Here is a 16134-nt window from a genome sequence, read left to right on the forward strand (position 1 = left end):
GTGTGCCTGCCTGGTGGAAGCATGCACTGACGGCTGGTGGTGTGTGCCTGGTGAAAGCATGCACCAACGGCTGGTAGTGTGTGTGCCTGGTAAAAGTGTGCACTGACGGCTGGTGGTGAGTGTGCCTGGTAGAAGCATGCACTGACGGCTGGTGATGTTTGTGCCTCTGGAAGCGTGCACTGACGGCTGGTGGTGTGTGTGGCTGGTGGAAGCGTGCACTGACAGATGGTGGTGTGTGTGCCTGGTGAAAGCGTGCACCGACAGTTGGTGGTTTGTGTGCCCGGTGAAAGGGTGTACTGACAGCTGGTGGTGTGTGTGCCTGGCAGAAGCATGCACTGATGGCTGGTGGTGTGTGTGCCTGGTGGAAGCGTGCACGGACGGCTGGTGGTGTGCGTGCCTTGTGGAAGCCTGCACTGACGGCTGGTGGTGTGTGTGCCTGGTGAAAGCGTGCACTGACGGATGGTGATGTGCGTGGCTGGTGGTGTGCGTGCCCGGTGAAAGCATGCACCGACGGCTGGTGGTGTATGTGCCTGGTGAAAGAGTGCACTGATGGCTGGTGATGTGTGACTGGTGGAAGCATGCACCAACGGCTGGTAGTGTATGACAGCTGGTAGTGTGTGTGCCTGGTGAAAGTGTGCACTGACGGCTGGTGGTGTTTGTGTCTGGTGGAAGCGTGCACTGACGGCTGCTGGTGTGTGTGCCTGGTGGAAGAGTGCCCTGACGGCTGGTGGTGTGTGTGCCCGGTGAAAGCGTGCACTGACGGCTGGTGGTGTGTGCCTGGTGGAAGCATGCACCGACGGCTGGTAGTGTATGACAGCTGGTAGTGTGTGTGCCTGGTGAAAGTGTGCACTGACGGCTGGTGGTGTTTGTGCCTGGTGGAAGCGTGCACTGACGGCTAGTGGTGTGTGCCTGGTGGAAGCGTGCACTTATGGCTGGTGGTGTGTGTGCCTAGTGAAAGTGTGCACTGGCGGCTGGTGGTGTGTGCATGGTGGAAAAATGCACCGACGGCTGGTAGTGTTTGACGGCTGGTATTGCGTCTGCCTGGTGAAAGTTTGCACTAACAGCTGGTGGTGTGTGTGCCTGGTGGAAGCGTGCACTGACGGCTGGTGGTGTGTGTGCCTGGTGGAAGTGTGCACGGATGGCTGGTGGTGTGTGTGCCTGGTGGAAGTGTGCACTGATGGCTGGTGGTGTGTGTGCCCGGTGAAAGCGTGCACTGACGGCTGGTGGTGTGCCTGCCTGGTGGAAGCGTGCACTGACGGCTGGTGGTGTGTGTGCCTGGTGAAAGTGTGCACTGATGGCTGGTGGTGTGTGTGCCTGGTGAAAACGTGCACTGACGGTGTGTGGTGTGTGTGCCCGGTGAAAGCGTGCACTGACGGCTGGTGGTGTGTGCCTGGTGGAAGCATGCACCGACGGCTGGTAGTGTGTGTGCCTGGTAAAAGTGTGCACTGACGGCTGGTGGTGTGTGTGCCTGGTGGAAGCCTGCACTGACGGCTGGTGGTGTGTGTGGCTGGTGGAAGCGTGCACTGACGGCTGGTGGTGTGTGTGCCCGGTGGAAGCGTGCACTGACAGCTGGTGGTGTGGTCCCCGTGGAAGCGTGCACTGACAGCTGGTGGTGTGTGCTCCTGGGGAAAGCGTGCCCTGATGGCTGGTGGTGTGTGTGCCTGGTGGAAGCGTGCACTGACAGATGGTGGTGTGTGTGCCTGGTGAAAGCGTGCACTGAGGGTTGGTGGTTTGTGTGCCCGGTGAAAGGGTGCACTGACGGCTGGTGGTGTGTGTGCCCGGTGGAAGCGTGCACTGATGGCTGGTGGTGTGTGTGCCTGGCAGAAGCATGCACTCACGGCTGGTGGTGTGTGTGCCTGGTGGAAGCGTGCACGGACGGCTGGTGGTGTGCGTGCCTGGTAGAAGCCTGCACTGACGGCTTGTGGTGTGTGTGCCTGGTGAAAGCGTGCACTGACGGCTGGTGGTGTGCGTGGCTGGTGGTGTGCGTGCCCGGTGAAAGCATGCACCAACGGCTGGTGGTGTGTGTGTGTCTGGTGAAAGAGTGCACTGATGGCTGGTGATGTGTGACTGGTGGAAGCATGCACCAAAGGCTGGTAGTGTATGACAGCTGGTAGTGTGTGTGCCTGGTGGAAGTGTGCACTGACAGCGGGTGGTGTTTGTGCCTGGTGGAAGCGTGCACTGACGGCTGATGGTGTGTGTGCCCGGTGGAAGCGTGCACTGATGGCTGGTGGTGTGTGTACCCGGTGAAAGCGTGCACTGACGGCTGGTGGTGTGTGCCTGGTGGAAGCATGCACCGACGGCTGGTAGTGTGTGTGCCCGGTGAAAGCGTGCACTGATGGATGGTGGTGTGTGTGCCCGGTGAAACTGTGCATTGATGGCTGGTGGTGTGCGTGCCTGGTGGAAGCGTGCACTGATGGCTGGTGGTGTGTGTGCTTGGTGGAAGCGTGCACAGATGGCTGTTGGTGTGTGTGCCTGGTGGAGGTGTGCACTGCCGGCTGGTGGTGTGTGTGCCTGGTGAAAGCGTGCACTGACAGCTGGTGGTGTGTGTGCACAGTGAAAGCATGCACTAACGGATGGTGTTGTGTGTGTCTGGTGAAAGTGTGCACTGATGGCTGGTGTGTGTGCCTGGCGGAAGCGTGCACTGATGGCTGGTGGTGTGTGCGCCTCTGGAAGCGTGCACTGATGGCTGGTGGTGTGTGTTCCCAGTGAAAGCGTGCACTGAAGGCTGGTGGTGTGTGTGCCCGGTGGAAGCGTGCACTGACGGCTGGTGGTGTGTGTGTCTGGTGAAACTGTGCAATGATGGCTGGTGGTGTGCATGCCTGGTGGAAGCGTGCACTGACGGCTGGTGGTGTGTGTGCCTGGTGGAAGAGTGCACTGATGACTGGTGGTGTGTGTGCCTGGTGAAAGCGTGCACTGATGGCTGGTGGAATGTGTGCCTGGTGGAAGCGTGCACTGACAGCTGGTGGTGTGTGTACCCGGTGAAAGCGTGCACTGATGGCTGGTGGTGTGTGTGCCTGGTGGAAGCATGCAACAACGGCTGGTAGTGTATGACAGCTGGTAGTGTGTGTGCCTGGTGAAAGTGTGCACTGACGGCTGGTGGTGTTTGTGTCTGGTGGAAGCGTGCACTAACGGCTGCTCGTGTGTGTGCCTGGTGGAAGCGTGCACTGACGGCTGGTGGTGTGTGTGCCCGGTGAAAGCGTGCACTAACGGCTGGTGGTGTGTGCCTGGTGGAAGCATGCACCGACGGCTGGTAGTGTATGACAGCTGGTAGTGTGTGTGCCTGGTGGAAGCGTGCACTGACGGCTGGTGGTGTGTGTGCCTGGTGAAAGTGTGCACTGACGGCTGGTGGTGTTTGTGCCTGGTGGAAGCGTGCACTGATGGCTAGTGGTGTGTGCCTGGTGGAAGCGTGCACTTATGGCTGGTGGTGTGTGTGCCTAGTGAAAGTGTGCACTGGCGGGTGGTGGTGTGTGTGCCCGGTGAAAGCGTGCACTGACGGCTGGTGGTGTGTGCCTGGTGGAAGCATGCACCGACGGCTGGTGGTGTGTGTGGCTGGTGGAAGCGTGCACTGACGGCTGGTGGTGTGTGTGCCCGGTGGAAGCGTGCACTGACGGCTGGTGGTGTGGTCCCAGTGGAAGCGTGCACTGACAGCTGTTGGTGTGTGCTTCTGGGGAAAGTGTGCCCTGATGGCTGGTGGTGTGTGTGCCTGGTGGAAGCGTGCACTGACAGATGGTGGTGTGTGTGCCTGGTGAAAGCGTGCACTGACGGTTGGTGGTTTGTGTGCCCTGTGAAAGGGTGCACTGACGGCTGGTGGTGTGTGTGCCCGGTGGAAGCGTGCACTGACGGCTGGTGGTGTGTGTGCCTGCCAGAAGCATGCACTGACGGCTGGTGGTGTGTGTGCCTGGTGGAAGCGTGCACCGACGGCTGGTGGTGTGCGTGCCTGGTGGAAGCCTGCACTGACGGCTTGTGGTGTGTGTGCCTGGTGAAAGCGTGCACTGACGGCTGGTGGTGTGCGTGGCTGGTGGTGTGCGTGCCCGGTGAAAGCATGCACCGACGGCTGGTGGTGTGTGTGTGCCTGGTGAAAGAGTGCACTGATGGCTGGTGATGTGTGACTGGTGGAAGCATGCACCAACGGCTGGTAGTGTATGACAGCTGGTAGTGTGTGTGCCTGGTGAAAGTGTGCACTGACGGCTGGTGGTGTTTGTGCCTGGTGGAAGCGTGCACTGACGGCTGGTGGTGTGTGTGCCCGGTGGAAGCGTGCACTGATGGCTGGTGCTGTGTGTACCCGGTGAAAGCGTGCACTGATGGCTGGTGGTGTGTGCCTGGTGGAAGCATGCACCGACGGCTGGTAGTGTGTGACGGCTGGTAGTGTGTGTGCCCGGTGAAAGTGTGCACTGATGGCTGGTGGTGTGCGTGCCTGGTGGAAGCGTGCACTGATGGCTGGTGGTGTGTGTGCTTGGTGGAAGCGTGCACAGATGGCTGTTGGTGTGTGTGCCTGGTGGAGGTGTGCACTGCCGGCTGGTGGTGTGTGTGCCTGGTGAAAGCGTGCACTGACAGCTGGTGGTGTGTGTGCACAGTGAAAGCGTGCACTAACGGATGGTGTTGTGTGTGTCTGGTGAAAGTGTTCACTGATGGCTGGTGTGTGTGCCTGGCGGAAGCGTGCACTGATGGCTGGTGGTGTGTGAGCCTCTGGAAGCATGCACTGATGGCTGGTGGTGTGTGTGCCCAGTGAAAGCGTGCACTGAAGGCTGGTGGTGTGTGTGTGCCCGGTGGAAGCATGCACTGACGGCTGGTGGTGTGTGTGTCTGGTGAAACTGTGCAATGATGGCTTATGGTGTGCATGCCTGGTGGAAGCGTGCACTGACGGCTGGTGGTGTGTGTGCCTGGTGGAAGAGTGCACTGATGACTGGTGGTGTGTGTGCCTGGTCAAAGCGTGCACTGATGGCTGGTGGAATGTGTGCCTGGTGGAAGCGTGCACTGACAGCTGGTGGTGTGTGTACCCGGTGAAAGCGTGCACTGATGGCTGGTGGTGTGTTTGCCTGGTGGAAGCGTGCACTGCCGGCTGGTGGTGTGTGCCTGGTGGAAGCGTGCCCTGACAGCTGGTAGTATATGACGGCTGGTGGTGTGTGTGCCTGCTGAAAGTGTGCACTGACGGCCGGTGGTGTGTGTGCCTGGTGGAAGCGTGCACTGATGGCTGGTGGTGTGGTCCCAGTGGAAGCGTGCACTGACAGCTGGTGGTGTGTGTTCCTGGGGAAAGCGTGCCCTGATGGCTGGTGGTGTGTGTGCCTGGTGGAAGCGTGCACTGACAGATGGTGGTGTGTGTGCCCGGTGAAAGGGTGCACTGACGGCTGGTGGTGTGTGTGCCCGGCGGAAGCGTGCACTGATGGCGGGTGGTGTGTGTGCCTGGCAGAAGCATGCACTGATGGCTGGTGGTGTGTGTGCCTGGTGGAAGCGTGCACGGACGGCTGGTGGTGTGCGTGCCTGGTGGAAGCCTGCACTGACGGCTTGTGGTGTGTGTGCCTGGTGAAAGCGTGCACTGACGGCTGGTGGTGTGCGTGGCTGGTGGTGTGCGTGCCCGGTGAAAGCATGCACCGACGGCTGGTGGTGTGTGTGTGCCTGGTGAAAGAGTGCACTGATGGCTGGTGATGTGCGACTGGTGGAAGCATGCACCAACGGCTGGTAGTGTATGACAGCTGGTAGTGTGTGTGCCTGGTGAAAGTGTGCACTGACAGCTGATGGTGTTGGTGCCTGGTGGAAGGGTGCACTGACGGCTGGTGGTGTGTGTGCCCGGTGGAAGCGTGCACTGATGGCTGGTGGTGTGTGTACCCGGTGAAAGCGTGCACTGACGGCTGGTGGTGTGTGCCTGGTGGAAGCATGCACCGACGGCTGGTAGTGTGTGACGGCTGGTAGTATGTGTGCCCGGTGAAAGCGTGCACTGATGGCTGGTGGTGTGTGTGCCCGGTGAAACTGTGCATTGATGGCTGGTGGTGTGCGTGCCTGGTGGAAGCGTGCACTGATGGCTGGTGGTGTGTGTGCTTGGTGGAAGCGTGAACAGATGGCTGTTGGTGTGTGTGCCTGGTGGAGGTGTGCACTGCCGGCTGGTGGTGTGTTTGCCTGGTGAAAGCGTGCACTGACAGCTGGTGGTGTGTGTGCACAGTGAAAGTGTGCACTAACGGATGGTGTTTTGTGTGTCTGGTGAAAGTGTGCACTGATGGCTGGTGTGTGTGCCTGGCGGTAGCGTGCACTGATGGCTGGTGGTGTGTGCGCCTCTGGAAGCGTGCACTGATGGCTGGTGGTGTGTGTGCCCAGTGAAAGCGTGCACTGAAGGCTGGTGGTGTGTGTGCCCGGTGGAAGCGTGCACTGAGGGCTGGTGGTGTGTGTGTCTGGTGAAACTGTGCAATGATGGCTGGTGGTGTGCATGCCTGGTGGAAGCGTTCACTGACAGCTGGTGGTGTGTGTGCCTGGTGGAAGAGTGCACTGATGACTGGTGGTGTGTGTGCCTGGTGAAAGCGTGCACTGATGGCTGGTGGAATGTGTGCCTGGTGGAAGCGTGCACTGACAGCTGGTGGTGTGTGTACCCGGTGAAAGCGTGCACTGATGGCTGGTGGTGTGTGTGCCTGGTGGAAGCATGCACCAACGGCTGGTAGTGTATGACAGCTGGTAGTGTGTGTGCCTGGTGAAAGTGTGCACTGACGGCTGGTGGTGTTTGTGTCTGGTGGAAGCGTGCACTGATGGCTGCTCGTGTGTGTGCCTGGTGGAAGCGTGCACTGACGGCTGGTGGTGTGTGTGCCCGGTGAAAGCGTGCACTGACGGCTGGTGGTGTGTGCCTGGTGGAAGCATGCACCGACGGCTGGTAGTGTATGACAGCTGGTAGTGTGTGTGCCTGGTGAAAGTGTGCACTGACGGCTGGTGGTGTTTGTGCCTGGTGGAAGCGTGCACTGACGGCTAGTGGTGTGTGCCGGGTGGAAGCGTGCACTTATGGCTGGTGGTGTGTGTGCCTAGTGAAAGTGTGCACTGGCGGCTGGTGGTGTGTGCATGGTGGAAAAATGCACCGACGGCTGGTAGTGTTTGACGGCTGGTATTGCGTCTGCCTGGTGAAAGTTTGCACTAACAGCTGGTGGTGTGTGTGCCTGGTGGAAGCGTGCACTGACGGCTGGTGGTGTGTGTGCCTGGTGGAAGCGTGCACGGATGGCTGGTGGTGTGTGTGCCTGGTGGAAGTGTGCACTGATGGCTGGTGGTGTGTGTGCCCGGTGAAAGCGTGCACTGACAGCTGGTGGTGTGCCTGCCTGGTGGAAGCGTGCACTGACGGCTGGTGGTGTGTGTGCCTGGTGAAAGTGTGCACTGACGGCTGGTGGTGTGTGTGCCTGGTGAAAACGTGCACTGACGGTTGGTGGTGTGTGTGCCCGGTGAAAGCGTGCACTGACGGCTGGTGGTGTGTGCCTGGTGGAAGCATGCACCGACGGCTGGTAGTGTGTGTGCCTGGTAAAAGTGTGCACTGACGGCTGGTGGTGTGTTTGCCTGGTGGAAGCCTGCACTGACGGCTGGTGGTGTGTGTGGCTGGTGGAAGCGTGCACTGACGGCTGGTGGTGTGTGTGCCCGGTGGAAGCGTGCACTGACGGCTGGTGGTGTGGTCCCAGTGGAAGCGTGCACTGACAGCTGGTGGTGTGTGCTCCTGGGGAAAACGTGCCCTGATGGCTGGTGGTGTGTGCTCCTGGGGAAAGCGTGCCCTGATGGCTGGTGGTGTGTGTGCCTGGTGGAAGCGTGCACTGACAGATGGTGGTGTGTGTGCCTGGTGAAAGCGTGCACTGACGGTTGGTGGTTTGTGTGCCCGGTGAAAGGGTGCACTGACGGCTGGTGGTGTGTGTGCCCGGTGGAAGCGTGCACTGACGGCTGGTGGTGTGTGTGCCTGGCAGAAGCATGCACTGACGGCTGGTGGTGTGTGTGCCTGGTGGAAGCGTGCACCGACGGCTGGTGGTGTGCGTGCCTGGTGGAAGCCTGCACTGACGGCTTGTGGTGTGTGTGCCTGGTGAAAGCGTGCACTGACGGCTGGTGGTGTGCGTGGCTGGTGGTGTGCGTGCCCGGTGAAAGCATGCACCGACAGCTGGTGGTGTGTGTGTGCCTGGTGAAAGAGTGCACTGATGGCTGGTGATGTGTGACTGGTGGAAGCATGCACCAACGGATGGTAGTGTATGACAGCTGGTAGTGTGTGTGCCTGGTGAAAGTGTGCACTGACGGCTGGTGGTGTTTGTGCATGGTGGAAGCGTGCACTGACGGCTGGTGGTGTGTGTGCCCGGTGGAAGCGTGCACTGATGGCTGGTGGTGTGTGTACCCGGTGAAAGCATGCACTGACGGCTGGTGGTGTGTGCCTGGTGGAAGCATGCACCGACGGCTGGTAGTGTGTGACGGCTGGTAGTGTGTGTGCCCGGTGAAAGCGTGCACTGATGGCTGGTGGTGTGTGTGCCCGGTGAAACTGTGCATTGATGGCTGGTGGTGTACGTGCCTGGTGGAAGCGTGCACTGATGGCTGGTGGTGTGTGTGCTTGGTGGAAGCATGCACAGATGGCTGTTGGTGTGTGTGCCTGGTGGAGGTGTGCACTGCCGGCTGGTGGTGTGTGTGCCTGGTGAAAGCGTGCACTGACAGCTGGTGGTGTGTGTGTGCACAGTGAAAGCGTGCATTAACGGATGGTGTTGTGTGTGTCTGGTGAAAGTGTGCACTGATGGCTGGTGTGTGTGCCTGGCGGAAGCGTGCACTGATGGCTGGTGGTGTGTGAGCCTCTGGAAGCGTGCACTGATGGCTGGTGGTGTGTGTGCCCAGTGAAAGCGTGCACTGAAGGCTGGTGGTGTGTGTGTGCCCGGTGGAAGCATGCACTGATGGCTGGTGGTGTGTGTGTCTGGTGAAACTCTGCAATGATGGCTTATGGTGTGCATGCCTGGTGGAAGCGTGCACTGACGGCTGGTGGTGTGTGTGCCTGGTGGAAGAGTGCACTGATGACTGGTGGTGTGTGTGCCTGGTGAAAGCGTGCACTGATGGCTGGTGGAATGTGTGCCTGGTGGAAGCGTGCACTGACAGCTGGTGGTGTGTGTACCCGGTGAAAGCGTGCACTGATGGCTGGTGGTGTGTGTGCCTGGTGGAAGCGTGCACTGCCGGCTGGTGGTGTTTGCCTGGTGGAAGCGTGCCCTGACAGCTGGTAGTATATGACAGCTGGTGGTGTGTGTGCCTGGTGAAAGTGTGCACTGACGGCCGGTGGTGTGTGTGTCTGGTGGAAGCGTGCACTGATGGCTGGTGGTGTGTGTGCCCCGTGAAATCTTGCACTGACTGCTGTTGGTGTGTGCCTGGTGGAAGCCTGCACTGACGGCTGGTGGTGTGTGTGCCTGGTGGAAGAATGCACTGACAGCTGGTGGTGTGTGTGCCTGGTGAAAGTGTGCACTGACGGCTGGTGGTGTGTGTGCCCGGTGAAAATGTGCTCATATGGCTGGTGGTGTGTGTGCCCAGTGAAAGCGTGCACTGACGGCTGGTGGTGTGTGTGCCTGGTGGAAGCATGCACTTACGGCTTGTAGTGTGTGTGCATAGTGAAAGCGTGCACTGATGGCTAGTGGTGTGTGTGCCTGGTGGAAACGTGCACTGACGTCTGGTGCTGTGTGTGTCTGGTGAAAGCGTGCCCTGACTGCTGGTGATGTGTGACGGCTGGTAGTGTGTGTGCGCCTGGTGAAAGTGTGCACTGACAGCTGGTGGTGTGTGTGCCTGGTGGAAGCTTGCACTGACAGCTGGTGGTGTTTGTGCCTCCGGAAGCATGCACTGACGGCTGGTGGTGTGTGTGCCCGGTGAAAGCGTGCACTGACGGCTGGTGGTGTGTGTGCCCGGTGGAAGCATGCACTGACGGCTGGTGGTGTGTGTGCCTGGTGGAAGCGTGCACTGATGGCTGGTGGTGTGTGTGCCCGGTGAAACTGTGCAGTGATAGCTGGTGGTGGGCATGCCTGGTGGAGGCGTGCAGGGACGGCTGATAGTGTGTGTGCCTGGTGGAAGTGTGCACTGATGGCTGGTGGTGTGTGTGCCTGGTGAAAGCGTGCACTGATGGCTGGTGGTGTGTGTGCCAGGTGGAAACATGCACTGACGGCTGGTGGGGTGTGTACCCGGTGAAAGCATGCATCGATGGCTGGTGGTGTGTGTGCCTAGTGGAAGCATGCACCGACGACTGGTGGTGTGTGTGCCTGGTGGAAGCAGGCACCGACGGCTGATGGTGTGTGTGTGTGTGCCTGGTGAAAGTGTGCACTGACGGCTGGTGGTGTGTGTGCCCGGTGGAAGCGTCCACTGACGGCTGGTGGTGTGTGTGCCCGGTGAAAGCACGCACTGACAGCTGGTGGTGTGTGTGCCTGGTGAAAGCGTGCACTGACGGCTGGTGGTGTGTGTGCCCGGTGAAAATGTGCACAGATGGCTGGTGGTGTGCGTGCCCGGTGAAAGCGTGCACTGATTGCTGGTGGTGAGTGTGCCTGGTGGAAGCGTGCACTGACGGCTGGTGGTGGGTGTGCCTGGTGGAAGCGTGCACGGATGGCTTGTGGTATGTGTGCCTGGTGGAAGCGTGCACTGATGGCTGGTGGTGTGTGTGCCCGGTGAAAGCGTGCACTGACGGCTGGTGGTGTGCCTGCCTGGTGGAAGTGTGCACTGACGGCTGGTGGTGTGTGTGCCTGGTGAAAGTGTTCACTGACCGCTGGTGGTGTGTGTGCCCGGTGGAAGCGTGCACTGACGGCTGGTGGTGTGGTCCCAGTGGAAGCGTGCACTGACAGCTGGTGGTGTGTGCTCCTGGGGAAAGCGTGCCCTGATGGCTGGTGGTGTGTGTGCCTGGTGGAAGCGAGCACTGACAGATGGTGGTGTGTGTGCCTGGTGAAAGCGTGCACTGACGGTTGGTGGTTTGTGTGCCCGGTGAAAGGGTGCACTGACGGCTGGTGGTGTGTTTGCCTGGTGGAAGCCTGCACTGACGGCTGGTGGTGTGTGTGGCTGGTGGAAGCGTGCACTGACGGCTGGTGGTGTGTGTGCCCGGTGGAAGCGTGCACTGACGGCTGGTGGTGTGGTCCCAGTGGAAGCGTGCACTGACAGCTGGTGGTGTGTGCTCCTGGGGAAAACGTGCCCTGATGGTTGCTGGTGTGTGCTCCTGGGGAAAGCGTGCCCTGATGGCTGGTGGTGTGTGTGCCTGGTGGAAGCGTGCACTGACAGATGGTGGTGTGTGTGCCTGGTGAAAGCGTGCACTGACGGTTGGTGGTTTGTGTGCCTGGTGAAAGGGTGCACTGACGGCTGGTGGTGTGTGTGCCCGGTGGAAGCGTGCACTGACGGCTGGTGGTGTGTGTGCCTGGCAGAAGCATGCACTGACGGCTTGTGGTGTGTGTGCCTGGTGAAAGCGTGCACTGACGGCTGGTGGTGTGCGTGGCTGGTGGTGTGCGTGCCCGGTGAAAGCATGCACCGACGGCTGGTGGTGTGTGTGTGCCTGGTGAAAGAGTGCACTGATGGCTGGTGATGTGTGACTGGTGGAAGCATGCACCAACGGATGGTAGTGTATGACAGCTGGTAGTGTGTGTGCCTGGTGAAAGTGTGCACTGACGGCTGGTGGTGTTTGTGCCTGGTGGAAGCGTGCACTGACGGCTGGTGGTGTGTGTGCCCGGTGGAAGCGTGCACTGGTGGTGTGTGTACCCGGTGAAAGCATGCACTGACGGCTGGTGGTGTGTGCCTGGTGGAAGCATGCACCGACGGCTGGTAGTGTGTGACGGCTGGTAGTGTGTGCCCGGTGAAAGCGTGCACTGATGGCTGGTGGTGTGTGTGCCCGGTGAAACTGTGCATTGATGGCTGGTGGTGTGTGTGCCTGGTGGAAGCGTGCACTGATGGCTGGTGGTGTGTGTGCTTGGTGGAAGCATGCACAGATGGCTGTTGGTGTGTGTGCCTGGTGGAGGTGTGCACTGCCGGCTGGTGGTGTGTGTGCCTGGTGAAAGCGTGCCCTGACAGCTGGTGGTGTGTGTGCACAGTGAAAGCGTGCATTAACGGATGGTGTTGTGTGTGTCTGGTGAAAGTGTGCACTGATGGCTGGTGTGTGTGCCTGGCGGAAGCGTGCACTGATGGCTGGTGGTGTGTGAGCCTCTGGAAGCGTGCACTGATGGCTGGTGGTGTGTGTGCCCAGTGAAAGCGTGCACTGAAGGCTGGTGGTGTGTGTGTGCCCGGTGGAAGCGTGCACTGATGGCTGGTGGTGTGTGTGTCTGGTGAAACTGTGCAATGATGGCCTATGGTGTGCATGCCTGGTGGAAGCGTGCACTGACGGCTGGTGGTGTGTGTGCCTGGTGGAAGAGTGCACTGATGACTGGTGGTGTGTGTGCCTGGTGAAAGCGTGCACTGACGGTTGGTGGTTTGTGTGCCCGGTGAAAGGGTGCACTGACGGCTGGTGGTGTGTGTGCCCGGTGGAAGTGTGCACTGACGGCTGGTGGTGTGTGTGCCTGGTGGAAGTGTGCACCGACGGCTGGTGGTATGCGTGTCTGGTGGAAGCCTGCACTGACGGCTGGTGGTGTGTGTGCCTGGTGAAAGCGTGCACTGACAGCTGGTGGTGTGTGTACCCAGTGAAAGCGTGCACTGATGGCTGGTGGTGTGTGTGCCTGGTGGAAGCGTGCACTGCCGGCTGGTGGTGTTTGCCTGGTGGAAGCGTGCCCTGACAGCTGGTAGTATATGACAGCTGGTGGTGTGTGTGCCTGGTGAAAGTGTGCACTGACGGCCGGTGGTGTGTGTGCCTGGTGGAAGCGTGAGCTGATGGCTGGTGGTGTGTGTGCCCCGTGAAATCTTGCACTGACTGCTGTTGGTGTGTGCCTGGTGGAAGCCTGCACTGACGGCTGGTGGTGTGTGTGCCTGGTGGAAGCATGCACTGACGGCTGGTGGTGTGTGTGCCCGGTGAAAATGTGCTCATATGGCTGGTGGTGTGTGTGCCCAGTGAAAGCGTGCACTGACGGCTGGTGGTGTGTGTGCCTGGTGGAAGCATGCACTTACGGCTTGTAGTGTGTGTGCATAGTGAAAGCGTGCACTGATGGCTAGTGGTGTGTGTGCCTGGTGGAAACGTGCACTGACGTCTGGTGCTGTGTGTGTCTGGTGAAAGCGTGCCCTGACTGCTGGTGATGTGTGACGGCTGGTAGTGTGTGTGCCTGGTGAAAGTGTGCACTGACAGCTGGTGGTGTGTGTGCGTGGTGGAAGCGTGCACTGACGGCTGGTGGTGTGTGTGCCCGGTGAAACTGTGCAGTGATAGCTGGTGGTGGGCATGCCTAGTGGAAGCGTGCAGGGACGGCTGAAGGTGTGTGCCTGGTGGAAGCGTGCACTGACAGCTGGTAGTGTGTGTGCCTGGTGGAAGTGTGCACTGATGGCTGGTGGTGTGTGTGCCTGGTGAAAGCGTGCACTGATGGCTGGTGGTGTGTGTGCCAGGTGGAAACATGCACTGACGGCTGGTGGTGTGTGTACCCGGTGAAAGCATGCATCGATGGATGGTGGTGTGTGTGCCTAGTGGAAGCATGCACCGACGACTGGTGGTGTGTGTGCCTGGTGGAAGCGGGCACCGACGGCTGATGGTGTGTGTGTGTGTGCCTGGTGAAAGTGTGCACTTACGGCTGGTGGAGTGTGTGCCTGGTGGAAGCGTCCACTGACGGCTGGTGGTGTGTGTGCCCGGTGGAAGCGTCCACTGACGGCTGGTGGTGTGTGTGCCCGGTGAAAGCACGCACTGACAGCTGGTGGTGTGTGTGCCTGGTGAAAGCGTGCACTGACGGCTGGTGGTGTGTGTGCCCAGTGAAAATGTGCACAGATGGCTGGTGGTGTGCGTGCCCGGTGAAAGCGTGCACTGATTGCTGGTGGTGAGTGTGCCTGGTGGAAGCGTGCACTGACGGCTGGTGGTGGGTGTGCCTGGTGGAAGCGTGCACGGATGGCTTGTGGTATGTGTGCCTGGTGGAAGCGTGCACTGATGGCTGGTGGTGTGTGTGCCCGGTGAAAGCGTGCACTGACGGCTGGTGGTGTGCCTGCCTGGTGGAAGCGTGCACTGACGGCTGGTGGTGTGTGTGCCTGGTGAAAGTGTGCACTGACCGCTGGTGGTGTGTGTGCCCGGTGGAAGCGTGCACTGACGGCTGGTCGTGTGGTCCCAGTGGAAGCGTGCACTGACAGCTGGTGGTGTGTGCTCCTGGGGAAAGCGTGCCCTGATGGCTGGTGGTGTGTGTGCCTGGTGGAAGCGTGCACTGACAGATGGTGGTGTGTGTGCCTGGTGAAAGCGTGCACTGATGGTTGGTGGTTTGTGTGCCCGGTGAAAGGGTGCACTGACGGCTGGTGGTGTGTGTGCCCGGTGGAAGTGTGCACTGACGGCTGGTGGTGTGTGTGCCTGGTGGAAGTGTGCACCGACGGCTGGTGGTATGCGTGTCTGGTGGAAGCCTGCACTGACGGCTGGTGGTGTGTGTGCCTGGTGAAAGCGTGCACTGACAGCTGGTGGTGTGCGTGGCTGGTGGTGTGCGTGCCCGGTGAAAGCATGCACCGACGGCTGGTGGTGTGTGTGTGTCTGGTGAAAGAGTGCACTGATGGCTGGTGATGTGTGACTGGTGGAAGCATGCACCAACGGCTGGTAGTGTATGACAGCTGGTAGTGTGTGTGCCTGCTGAAAGTGTGCACTGACGGCTGGTGGTGTTTGTGCCTGGTGGAAGCGTGCACTGACGGCTGGTGGTGTGTTTGCCCGGTGGAAGCGTGCACTGATGGCTGGTAGTGTGTGTGCCCGGTGAAAGCATGCACTGACGGCTGGTGGTGTGTGCCTGGTGGAAGCATGCACCGACGGCTGGTAGTGTGTGACGGCTGGTAGTGTGTGTGCCCGGTGAAAGCGTGCACTGATGGCTGGTGGTGTGTGTGCCCGGTGAAACTGTGCATTGATGGCTGGTGGTGTGCGTGCCTGGTGGAAGCGTGCACTGATGGCTGGTGGTGTGTGTGCTTGGTGGAAGCGTGCACAGATGGCTGTTGGTGTGTGTGCCTGGTGGAGGTGTGCACTGCCGGCTGGTGGTGTGTGTGCCTGGTGAAAGCGTGCACTGACAGCTGGTGGTGTGTGTGCACAGTGAAAGCGTGCACTAACGGATGGTGTTGTGTGTGTCTGGTGAAAGTGTGCACTGACGGCTGGTGTGTGTGCCTGGCGGAAGCGTGCACTGATGGCTGGTGGTGTGTGCGCCTCTGGAAGCGTGCACTGATGGCTGGTGGTGTGCGTGGCTGGTGAAAGTGTGCACTGACGGCTGGTGTGTGTGCCTGGCGGAAGCGTGCACTGATGGCTGGTGATGTGTGACTGGTGGAAGCATGCACCAACGGCTGGTAGTGTATGACAGCTGGTAGTGTGTGTGCCTGGTGAAAGCGTGCACTGACAGCTGGTGGTGTGTGTGCACAGTGAAAGCGTGCACTAACAGATGGTGTTGTGTGTGTCTGGTGAAAGTGTGCACTGACGGCTGGTGTGTGTGCCTGGCGGAAGCGTGCACTGATGGCTGGTGGTGTGTGCGCCTCTGGAAGCGTGCACTGATGGCTGGTGGTGTGTGTGCCCAGTGAAAGCGTGCACTGAAGGCCGGTGGTGTGTGTCCCCGGTGGAAGCGTGCACTGACAGCTGGTGGTGTGTGTGTGTCTGGTGGAAGCGTGCACTGACGGCTGGTGGTGTGTGTCTGGTGGAAGCGTGCCCCGACAGCTGGTAGTATATGACGGCTGGTGGTGTGTGTGCCTGGTGAAAGTGTGCACTGATGGCTGGTGGTGTGTGTGCCTGGTGGAAGCGTGCACTGATGGCTGGTGGTGTGTGTGCGCCTGGTGAAAACGTGCACTGACGGTTGGTGGTAGGTGTGCCTGGTGGAAGCGTGCACTGATGGCTGGTGGTGTGTGTGCCTGGTGGAAGCGTGCACTGATGGCTGGTGGTGTGTGTGCCCGGTGAAAGCGGGCACTGACGGCTGGTGGTGTGCCTGCCTGGTGGAAGCATGCACTGATGGCTGGTGGTGTGTGTGCCTGGTGAAAGTGTGCACTGACGGCTGGTGGTGTGTGTGCCTGGTGAAAACGTGCACTGACGGTTGGTGGTGTGTGTGCCCGGTGAAAGAGTAAACTGACGGCTGGTGGTGTGTGCCTGGTGGAAGCATGCAC

Source organism: Lissotriton vulgaris, chromosome 2_1 (genome assembly GCF_964263255.1).
Source record: "Lissotriton vulgaris chromosome 2_1, aLisVul1.2, whole genome shotgun sequence".
In the NCBI taxonomy this organism is placed as follows: domain Eukaryota; kingdom Metazoa; phylum Chordata; class Amphibia; order Caudata; family Salamandridae; genus Lissotriton; species Lissotriton vulgaris.